Source organism: Euprymna scolopes, unplaced genomic scaffold (genome assembly GCF_053919585.1).
Source record: "Euprymna scolopes isolate OS-2025 unplaced genomic scaffold, ASM5391958v1 sca38, whole genome shotgun sequence".
In the NCBI taxonomy this organism is placed as follows: Eukaryota; Metazoa; Mollusca; class Cephalopoda; order Sepiida; family Sepiolidae; genus Euprymna; species Euprymna scolopes.
The window spans coordinates 118,969-130,194 of record NW_027633413.1 but is presented as its reverse complement, the minus strand read 5'-3'; the positions used below and the strand labels follow the sequence as shown (position 1 = coordinate 130,194).

General features: G+C 60.2%; 2 non-coding genes and 1 pseudogene across 2 annotated transcripts in view; all 3 read left to right on the top strand.

Moving 5' to 3' along the window:
* Positions 1 to 4,839: 4,839 nt before the first annotated feature.
* LOC145274413 (small subunit ribosomal RNA) lies at positions 4,840 to 7,210 on the top strand (annotated as a pseudogene).
* A 395-nt stretch (positions 7,211 to 7,605) lies between these two features.
* LOC145274404 (5.8S ribosomal RNA) lies at positions 7,606 to 7,763 on the top strand. The gene has a single exon (XR_013866656.1). It is a non-coding gene; the product is annotated as a 5.8S ribosomal RNA (ribosomal RNA).
* A 594-nt stretch (positions 7,764 to 8,357) lies between these two features.
* LOC145274430 (large subunit ribosomal RNA) overlaps positions 8,358 to 11,226 on the top strand; it is a 5,715-nt gene continuing 2,846 nt past the window's right edge. Inside the window, exon 1 of the ribosomal RNA XR_013866670.1 lies at positions 8,358 to 11,226. This exon is cut by the window's right edge and continues 2,846 nt beyond it. This is a non-coding gene — a ribosomal RNA (large subunit ribosomal RNA).

The following is an 11,226-nucleotide window of genomic DNA, read 5'->3' as shown; positions in this document are numbered from 1 at the left end:
CCACATGGCGGTAGGCGCAAAACTGGAAAATCGCCGACCAGAAATGTCGCTTCGTATAATCGACGTTTTTTTTGACCACCATTTTCAGGTGTCGGAGGTGGGTCTGGACGAATACCAACACCATTTCTGGGGTTTCACAACCGCCCGGCTTCTCCGACATATGTTGGAAAGGAGTAGCGATCGAGCGAAGGGGGCTGTCGGTAGGCGGCCGCGGGTTGCATGTGTGCCCGGGACAGCACCCCCATCCAACTAAGGGGTGTCCCCCGGGGGCCAGGGGGACCTCGTCCAGGTCGGCCGGGCGCTTCCAGACGCCTACCGACACCGGTCAGGTCGGCGAGGCTCCCGGCGGCCCCGAGCGGGACCACAGGTTGCGGAAGGCGTCCAAGTGAGCGGCGGCGACGCCAGGAGGCCCCCGGGGTCGACTCCGCGGCCCCCGGGTCGGTGTGCGGGCCTCCAGAGCTCGATAAAGTAGTGGTGTCGCTAGCGGTCGAGAAGGCACTTTTCGACGCCTACTGCCACCCCCACATGGCGGTAGGCGCAAAACTGGAAAATCGCCGACCAGAAATGTCGCTTCGTATAATCGACGTTTTTTTTGACCACCATTTTCAGGTGTCGGAGGTGGGTCTGGACGAATACCAACACCATTTCTGGGGTTTCACAACCGCCCGGCTTCTCCGACATATGTTGGAAAGGAGTAGCGATCGAGCGAAGGGGGCTGTCGGTAGGCGGCCGCGGGTTGCATGTGTGCCCGGGACAGCACCCCCATCCAACTAAGGGGTGTCCCCCGGGGGCCAGGGGGACCTCGTCCAGGTCGGCCGGGCGCTTCCAGACGCCTACCGACACCGGTCAGGTCGGCGAGGCTCCCGGCGGCCCCGAGCGGGACCACAGGTTGCGGAAGGCGTCCAAGTGAGCGGCGGCGACGCCAGGAGGCCCCCGGGGTCGACTCCGCGGCCCCCGGGTCGGTGTGCGGGCCTCCAGAGCTCGATAAAGTAGTGGTGTCGCTAGCGGTCGAGAAGGCACTTTTCGACGCCTACTGCCACCCCCACATGGCGGTAGGCGCAAAACTGGAAAATCGCCGACCAGAAATGTCGCTTCGTATAATCGACGTTTTTTTGACCACCATTTTCAGGTGTCGGAGGTGGGTCTGGACGAATACCAACACCATTTCTGGGGTTTCACAACCGCCCGGCTTCTCCGACATATGTTGGAAAGGAGTAGCGATCGAGCGAAGGGGGCTGTCGGTAGGCGGCCGCGGGTTGCATGTGTGCCCGGGACAGCACCCCCATCCAACTAAGGGGTGTCCCCCGGGGGCCAGGGGGACCTCGTCCAGGTCGGCCGGGCGCTTCCAGACGCCTACCGACACCGGTCAGGTCGGCGAGGCTCCCGGCGGCCCCGAGCGGGACCACAGGTTGCGGAAGGCGTCCAAGTGAGCGGCGGCGACGCCAGGAGGCCCCCGGGGTCGACTCCGCGGCCCCCGGGTCGGTGTGCGGGCCTCCAGAGCTCGATAAAGTAGTGGTGTCGCTAGCGGTCGAGAAGGCACTTTTCGACGCCTACTGCCACCCCCACATGGCGGTAGGCGCAAAACTGGAAAATCGCCGACCAGAAATGTCGCTTCGTATAATCGACGTTTTTTTTGACCACCATTTTCAGGTGTCGGAGGTGGGTCTGGACGAATACCAACACCATTTCTGGGGTTTCACAACCGCCCGGCTTCTCCGACATATGTTGGAAAGGAGTAGCGATCGAGCGAAGGGGGCTGTCGGTAGGCGGCCGCGGGTTGCATGTGTGCCCGGGACAGCACCCCCATCCAACTAAGGGGTGTCCCCCGGGGGCCAGGGGGACCTCGTCCAGGTCGGCCGGGCGCTTCCAGACGCCTACCGACACCGGTCAGGTCGGCGAGGCTCCCGGCGGCCCCGAGCGGGACCACAGGTTGCGGAAGGCGTCCAAGTGAGCGGCGGCGACGCCAGGAGGCCCCCGGGGTCGACTCCGCGGCCCCCGGGTCGGTGTGCGGGCCTCCAGAGCTCGATAAAGTAGTGGTGTCGCTAGCGGTCGAGAAGGCACTTTTCGACGCCTACTGCCACCCCCACATGGCGGTAGGTGTAAAATCGGAATAGACCGGACCAGGAATGTCGAGGGGGAAAAAAATGACAAAGTCCTGGTGTGCCTAGGCGTCGAGAAGGCACTTTGCGACGCCTACCGACATCCCCATGTGGCAGTAGGCGTAAAACTGGAAAATCGCCGACCAGAAATGTCGCTTCGTATAATCGACGTTTTTTTTGACCACCATTTTCAGGTGTCGGAGGTGGGTCTGGACGAATACCAACACCATTTCTGGGGTTTTCCAGTTTGAAAGTTTTATAAAACATGTTCGGTAGGAAGCACACTTTGGTGTGTCGGTTCGTCGGAGCAGCGACTCTTTGCCTCGTGGTGGTCCGGAACGTCTCTACGGGCTTGTCGCAAAGGCGTCAGAAAGTGGCATCTCCGCCGCCTAGGGCTGTCACCGTTATCGCTGTCGCCGCGCTCCAACTTGTTTTGATCCGCCGCCTTCGTTCCTGCCAACCGTGCGCCCGCTCATCGTCGTTAGGTTATAATACGTGGTACGTGTGTGTGCTTCTCCGTGGACCTAGGGCTGCTCGACGTGTCGAACGATATGTTGGAACAACTAACGGCTCCTTTTCCTGGTTCCATAGTCGTCGTGGTACCCGCGTCGTCAGCCATATCTATGTCCACCATGTTTAGCCGATACGTTTGCTGCAGCTTCTGCTTCCGCCTCAGCGTTCGCCGCTCTCAGCCGCCGCTGTTGTTGCTGCCGTTCTGCCATTCAACCACTACCTGCGAATCTTTCGATGATCGGCCGAACGACCCATCGCTGTGCGACCGATAAATCCTCCGGATTAGGGAGAAACGCCGCCGCTCTCTGCCGCCGTCGAACGGAAAAACGTACATTGTAACGAACGAACGAACGAACGAACGAATTAACGAACGAGCGAACAAACAAACAAAAATAGCCGCGGGGGATGCACTATGTAGATCCTGATCCCCTTGTAACCATACGTACGTTGTTCGATGCTCTCCCGTCCTGGAAGTCGCCGCAGCAAACAGGAGGATGAGCAGCAGCAGGCGCCGCCGCCGTAACCGCCGCCTGCCTGCCGCCTCCTACTCCTGTCAGCGTCCGATCTCACAGCCGTGTGAACGTTCGCTGACACCCGATTTCTTTCCGTCTGGCAAAACCTTGGACGTCCCGCTCGCGGTACACGTGCTGCAGCGACTTCTCGTCCGACAACGCATAAGCGTCGACGTCTGCCGCCGCATCTTCTGATACGTGGACGGTGATAGCGCTAGTCCCTTCTTGCGCCACCTCCACCTTTGTTAGCGCCAAAGAAGATCGATCGAGCAGTCGTGGTCGCAGTCGATTAACCCGTTTTCACCGTCCGCAGTTCCCAAGCCGCCGATCAAGTCGTTGCTCTTCTTGTTCGTTCTTCCCATACCGTCGATTTGCACGGCTGCCGGATGAGCCATCCTCTGTCCGGCGAAGCGCTCACGTCAGTGATCGATACTTGCACCGACAGTCCTCCCGCTCGCGACTCGGTGCTCGAATCGGACTCGTTCGTTTTTATCTCGATGCGATTGTGAAAAGGGGGACCGGTCGTCAATGTCGTGTGTGTCGACGATGTTGTTCGCCCGGTCCGCCGCGTTGTTGTCGTTTTTTTTTTTTTTTTTTTCCCCTAACGTTCGCCGTCGCACGGACGAAAGGGTGAGAAAAAAAAAAAAGCTCGAAAAAGCCGCCCAAAAAAATCGGACCGAGGAGCCGCTTGCGAGAACGCGCCATGTGCACGTTGTCTCTCCTCGGTTTTCCGAGCACGAACACGACGCCGGTCGGTCGGTCGGTCGACGAAGGCGACGACGAAGGTGACGGGAAAATTTACGCCGCCGCTGCCCTGGTCCAGCTCCTCCCCGATGACGGCTGTGATGTTGACGTTGACGTTGGCGACGACGACGACGACGACGGAGACGACGACGACGACGAGACGGCATCGATGGCGACCACGATGACGACGACCTCGACGAGTTCAGTCTGCACCTTGACCTCCGATGTCCGTGTGCACTGCCGTCGTGCTGTTTGTCGTTTGTCGTATGTATCGCTGTCAAGGGTGCCGTTGTCGTTGTTGTTGTCGACGTTGTTGCTTGCTCTCTCGTCTCGGTCGGTTGGTACGTTGATGACGACGACGACGACGACGAAGACGACGACGACGACGACGAGACGGCATCGATGGCGACCACGATGACGACGACCTCGACGATTCCAGTCTGCACCTTGACCTCCGATGTCCGTGTGCACTGCCGTCGTGCTGTTTGTCGTTTGTCGTATGTATCGCTGTCAAGGGTGCCGTTGTCGATGTTGTTGTTGTCGACGCTGTCGTCTGTTCTCTCTTCTCGGCCGGCTGTGACGTGGACGTTGACGACGACGACGACGAGACGGAATCGATGGCGACCACGATGACGACGACCTCGGCGAGTTCAGTCTGCACCTTGACCCTCGATGTCCGTGTGCACTGCCGTCGTGCTGCTTGTCGTTTGTCGTATGTATCGCTGTCAAGGGTGCCGTTGTCGTTGTTGTTGTCGACGTTGGTCGCTTTCGTTCTTTGAGTCTCGGTCTCGGTCCAAGTCAGGGGAGAAACAAAAAAGAGGCCATCAGCGCGGGCAGCGCGCTTCTACTGACGGCGAACCCCCTCGAAAAATAAATAAACACGTGCCCGTCGTTGTAGTTGTCTGTCTTATGTCGGTCGGTCGGTCGGTCGGTCTGTCGTTCTGTCGAAACAAAGTCCCAAATTCCAACGATACCTGGTTGATCCTGCCAGTAGTCATATGCTTGTCTCAAAGCTTAAGCCATGCAAGTGTAAGTTCACGCCACGCATTAGAACGGGCGAAACCGCGAATGGCTCAGGAACCGGACCTAATCCTCGGGACCGTATTCCTCCTCGGAGGCGATGGATAACTGTGGCAATTCTAGAGCTAATACATGTGACACAGGCCGCGATCGGTCGGCGCGCCGTCGTCGCCACGCCTCGCGCGCTGGCACCCGCGTCGGCCGTTCCGGGTCGCGGCGCTACATATTAGACTGAGACCGATGCGCGTCATTCCGTCCTCCCGTCGTCGGCGTTCCCGCTCGCGGGTCCGTTCGGTGGCGGGGCTCATAGGGCGGCGCGCTCCGCTTTGGTGACTCTGGATAACTCACTGGTCGATCGCACGAGCTTTCACGCCCGGCGACGGGTCTCTCGAGGGTCCGCCCTATCAACTGTCGACGGTCGGTTAAGTGCCTACCGTGGTTACTACGGGTAACGGGGAATCGGGGTTCGATTCCGGAGAGGGAGCATGCGAAACGGCTACCACATCCAAGGAAGGCAGCAGGCGCGCAAATTACCCACTCCCGGCACGGGGAGGTAGTGACGAAAAATAACGACGCGGGACTCTGTCGAGGCCCCGCGATCGGAATGAGTACACTTCAAATCCGTTAACGAGGACCAACCGGAGGGCAAGTCTGGTGCCAGCAGCCGCGGTAATTCCAGCTCCGGTAGCGTATATTAAAGTTGTTGCGGTTAAAAAGCTCGTAGTCCGAACTCGGGTTCGTGGTCGCGCAAGCGGCCCCGGGGCGGCGGCGCCATCGTCCGTCGTTGACTTTGGTCGTCCGTTCGCATTCCCGGCCCTTTCCGCCGGTGTCAACCGCTAGCATACCCGCCACGCGGTCCTGCCGGCGAGGTGGACGAGGAGGTCGTGATCGGGATCCGGGAAAAAAAAACAAGTGGTCGTCGGTTCGGTTCCGGGAGTAGTCTAACGGGGGGGTGCTACGTGTGTGTGTTTGGGTGCGTTCATTCGCATCCCCGCACTCTGACCCCCGCGCTTCTCTCCCTCTCCCTTTCCGCGCGTTCCTCTTTTTTTTGAACCCCACCCGGTCCGCTCCGAGTCCCTGCTTCGTGTCTTGTCTGCGCGCGTGTTGCGGTCGGCGGTTTCTCCTCCAAGGGTGCTCTTAACCGAGTGTCCGCGGCGGCCGGTACGTTCACTTTGAAAAAATTAGAGTGCTCAGAGCGGGCTGTTCAAGCTTGCATACGATAAGCATGGAATGATGGAAGAGGGCCTCGTCTACGTCTGTCGGTCTCCGTCTACGGCGAGGCAATGATCGAAGGGAGCGGTCGGGGCCACTCGTATTGCGACGTTAGAGGTGAAATTCTTGGATCGTCGCAAGACGAACTGCAGCGATGGCGTGTGGCAAGCACGTTTTCCTCGATCAAGAGCGAAAGTCGGAGGTTCGAAGACGATCAGATACCGTCGTAGTTCCGACCGTAAACGATGCCGACCGGCGATCCGCCGGCGTTCGCTTCCATGACCCGGCGGGTAGCCTGCGGGAAACCAGAGTTCGGTTCCGGGGGGAGTATGGTTGCAAAGCTGAAACTTAAAGGAATTGACGGAAGGGCACCACCAGGAGTGGAGCCTGCGGCTTAATTTGACTCAACACGGGAAAACTCACCCGGTCCGGACACCGGTAGGATTGACAGATCGATAGCTCTTTCTCGATTCGGTGGGTGGTGGTGCATGGCCGTTCTTAGTTGGTGGAGCGATCCGTCTGGTTGATTCCGATAACGAACGAGACTCCGGCCTGCTAACTAGTGCGCCGATGTCAGTGATTTTTACGGCGGGCTCGGCGTCCTCCGTGGCGCTCGGGTCCGGGTCGGTTTTCTCACGCACTTCTTAGAGGGACGGGTGGCAGAAAGCCACACGAGGCGGAGCGATAACAGGTCTGTGATGCCCTTAGATGTCCGGGGCCGCACGCGCGCTACACTGGAGGTATCAGCGGGGACTTCGCCCCGGCCCGAGAGGGTTGGGAAACCTCTGAACCACCTCCCGTGATAGGGATCGGGGCCTGTAACCAACCCCGTGAACGAGGAATTCCCGGTAGGCGCGGGTCAACAGCCCGCGTCGATCACGTCCCTGCCCTTTGTACACACCGCCCGTCGCTACTACCGATCGAACGGTCCGGTGAGGTCCTCGGATCTGGCCGACGACGCCGCCGGGCAGTGCGCGACGTGTCCGTCACGACACTCGTGCATCTACGCCTCGGCGTTCGATGCCTGGAGAAGACGACCGAACCCGATCGTTTAGAGGAAGTAAAAGTCGTAACAAGGTTTCCGTAGGTGAACCTGCGGAAGGATCATTACCGTTTTCCCGTTCGAGACTGGTTTGTTGTTTTCCGGCCTACCTCCTCTGTCTGTCGGCGTCAACGCCTCGAATGCGCGCAAACAAACCTATAAAAGGCGGAGCGAGAGATAGATTTGTGGTGACGCGGAGGTTTTTAAAGCCCCAGCTCTTCTTGCTTGCTTCCGCGTCTTACCACCTGTTTGTTTTTTCGCCCACCGCAAGTGATGGCCGCTTCTTCTTTGCCTTGTCGCCGCTTTATCGTTTTTTGTTTTTTTGCAGCCGCTGTGCCACCGCCGCTAGCTAAAAACAAACTACTCGCGACATTGCAATGCCGTCACGCCTCCTCGCACAGACCTCCTCGCACACTACTAAATCTATATAAACAAAAACTAATATAAAAAAACCCAAGTGCTGAACCCTGGACGGGGGATCACTCGGCTCGTCCGTCGATGAAGAGCGCGGCCAGCCGCGAGAACTGATGCGAATTGCAGGACTCAGTGAACATCGACACCTCGAACGCACATTGCGGCCCCGAGATCCCTTGTCTCGGGGCCACGTCCGGTCGAGAGGCGGAACGTTACATGTCTTTCTCCGTTAACGAAACGACATCTTGCCGTCCCCGTGCCCGCCCGGTCCTCGGCACGGTGGTAACCGGGACGTCGCAGGAGCGAGTGACGAGGGGGGAAGAAAAATAAAAAAAGAATTGACTCCTTTCAATGTCTTTTTTTTTTTTTAAACCCTCTCCGGCCTCCTCCTTCGTCTCCCGCTGGCAGACCGCGGAGTCTTTTCCCTTTTCGACCGCGTGAAGAAACACTGTGGAGGAGGAGCAGGAGGAGTCTGTCCGAAAGCAGCCGAAGGGAGAACAAAACAAAAAAAAAGCACCGACCTAACCGACTGCCGACGTAAGCGCCGCCTGCTCGTCTCGCTCTCTGCCTCATGAAGGTGTCTCTCAGCGACGCCTCGAGCAGCGCGACGAGCACGGCCGTCGCACCGTAAAAAGGTGGCCGCGTCGTAGGCAACGTCGGATGGGGAGGACCCAGGCTTTTTTTTAATTGTTGGCTTCTTCATTTTCGGTCGGACGGGCGCTATATCGGCCAGCCGTCGTCACACGGAGGGTACCGATCGAGATTCCTCTCCTCCAAACACCACACTCTACTAAAAACCGCCGCCCTCGGCTCGGACGAGACGACCCGCTGAACTTAAGCATATCGCTAAGCGGAGGAAAAGAAACCAACCGGGATTCCCTTAGTAACGGCGAGTGAACCGGGAGAAGCCCAACGCCGAATCCCGTCGCAAGTAAAAGGCTTCGGGACGTGTGGCGCATGGTTCGAAGGCAGCCGTTCGTTTTCGTCTCGCATAGTTCGGAGTTCCCTCGATCGGGGCCGCCCGCGGCGGGTGCCAGGCCCCATTCGGTGCGGACGGCGAGCGACGGCCTTCGATCCGAGAGTCGGGGTTGCTTGGGAACGCAGCCCAAATCGGGTGGTAAGCTCCATCCAAGGCTAAATACCGGGACGAGTCCGATAGTCGACAAGTACCGTGAGGGAAAGTTGAAAAGAACTTTGGAGAGAGAGTTCAAGAGAACGTGAAACCGCCCAGGGTAAAACGGGTGGGGACCGCTCACCGCGATCGCGGGGGGACTCAGTCCGGTGCTGCCTAGGCTCGAGCCCAAACTCGATTGTGTGTTCTTGAAAGAGAGGCCCGTCGCGGCACAGGTCGTCGTTCGTCGTGTCCGCGGGGGACTCGTTCCCCGCGGTTCCAGCTTTTGTGCCCGCGTCGCCGACGAAGGAGACGGGCCGCGTGGGATAGCGGGAAGGGAAACGTGGTGACGACCGCGGCGTCCGGTAGGTGGCTGCGTCGGTTGGCTGCGACGGAGGGGACTCGTCCTCTCGATCGCTGCTGCCGCCGGGCCCTAACCCTCCGCCTCCGTCGCCGCCGCTTCTTCTTTCCTCCTGCTCCCTCCGCGCGCGACTCCGCTGCACCCGTCCCCTTCATCATCGCTCGGCGTAATCATGGCGCGGGCGCTTCGGCGCGACCTCCGCGCGGCCGGCACCGGACGCACTTCCCCTCCGGTCCGTCGTCGCGACCCGTTCCCGGCGTGCAGGTCGAACACGCGGGTTTTTTTCCGTAGGCGGCAGGCGTTTCATCACCCTGAAAACCCCCGTCTTCCCACCTTGTGAAGTCGGGGGCCACCGGCCGTCGGGCCCGCGAACGTAACTGCCCCTTTCTGCCGGGAACGGAGGAAATCTGACACGATCCGTTACACGTGGCGAGCCGGTCCGTTTTGATCCGCCGGAAGTCGCGTGCGGGCGACGCACTCTGTGTGTCGCTCCTTAGGCGCCCCACCGTCTCGGGCGCGTGCGCGATGAGAGGCGGGATAGGACTGGCGCGGCCTCGCCGTCACGCACCTCGCCGACGTTTCGGGTTCTTGTCGGGGCAACCCCGCCCGCGCCCGTTTCCGTTTCCGGAGAGGTCGCTCGGCGACGCTTTTTTACTCGAGCCGCCCGCCACCCCGGGTCAGCGACGTGCATCGGCAACCCACCCGACCCGTCTTGAAACACGGACCGAGGAGTCCTGGCCGTTCGCGAGTCGTAGGGGCCACCTCTGACTAACCCCGAAGGCGAAGCGAAAGCGAGAGAGCGTGTAGGAGGGCGTCGATCGGGAGAGGTGTCGTGGCAAAGTCGTCCGGGGGTCGTCGGGGGGTGTCGTCGGTCTCGTGCCGTCGTCTTCTCCTCGCCTCACCCGCCTCCGAGCCGTGCCCGATCCCGCCGGCGCGGCGTTTTCGGCCTTCCGCCGTCGCTGCTGCGGTGCCCGCAACTTTTCCTTTTTCTCTCTTCCCGAGAGAGATAGGAGAGGGAAGGCTCGTGGCTGACGTGCGGTTGTTTTTCCCTCCTCCCCGAGAGGGGACCGGCGCATCATCCAAAAAGGGGAATTGCCGGGCGCCAGCTTCCATATCCTCCTTCCGCCCATCGGTGAGATCCCGCGGCTTGAACTAGTCCTATTTTGTCGTCGAGTTTAGGCGCTGCGCGCGGGCGCATCACCCCCGGGTCGGTTTCCCCTTTTTCCGAGTACGACTCGGCCGCTCTGGCGTAGCGAGCGACCAGGGACCCGAAAGATGGCGATCCACGCCCGGTCGGGATGAAGCCAGAGAAAACTCTGGTGGAAGTCCGAAGCGCCTCTGACGTGCAAATCGATCGTCGGAACCGGGTGTAGGGGCGAAAGACCAATCGAGCCGTCTAGTAGCTGGTTCCCTCCGAAGTTTCCTCAGGATAGCTGGCGCTCGATCGTCGCAATTCCATCCGGTAAAGCGAACGATTGGAGGCCCCGGGGCCGTTCACGGCCTCGACCTACTCTCGAACTCGGAACGGGTGGAACGGGCCGACTCTCCCGAACGACGGAGCCGACCCATCCGGCCGCCGCCGCCAGCACGCTTCGCTGGGCGGTTGGTCACCTCGAATGCGAGTGCCAAGTGGGCCACTTTTGGTAAGCAGAACTGGCGCTGTGGGATGACCAAACGTCGGCTAAGGTGCCTAACGCGACGCCCATGAGATCCCCGAAAGGGTGTCGGTCGATATAGACAGCAGGACGGTGGCCACGGAAGTCGGATCCGCTAAGGATGTGTAACAACTCACCTGCCGAATCGACGGCCCCGAAAATGGATGGCGCTGGAGCGACGGACCGATGCCGGACCGTCGCGGCGAGGAGCGATGAAACTTTCGCGCCGAAACGATGCCGCGACGAGTAGGAGGGCGCCGCGGCGAGCACGGAAGCCTAGGGCGCGAGCCCGGGTGAGCCGACCGCGGGTGCAGATCTCGGAGGTAGTATCAAATATTCGAACGAGACCTTCGAAGACCGAAGTGGAGAAGGGTTCCGTGCCAACGGCGGTCGAGCACGGGTCAGTCGGTCCTAAGACGCGGGCGAAAGTCTTCCCGAAAGGCGCCGGATCCGTTATGAAAGTGAAAGCGATCGAATCGAATCGAATCAAAAGCCCAAACAAAAACAAAGCGGCCGGCCTCCCGTCGAAAGGGAATCGGGTTA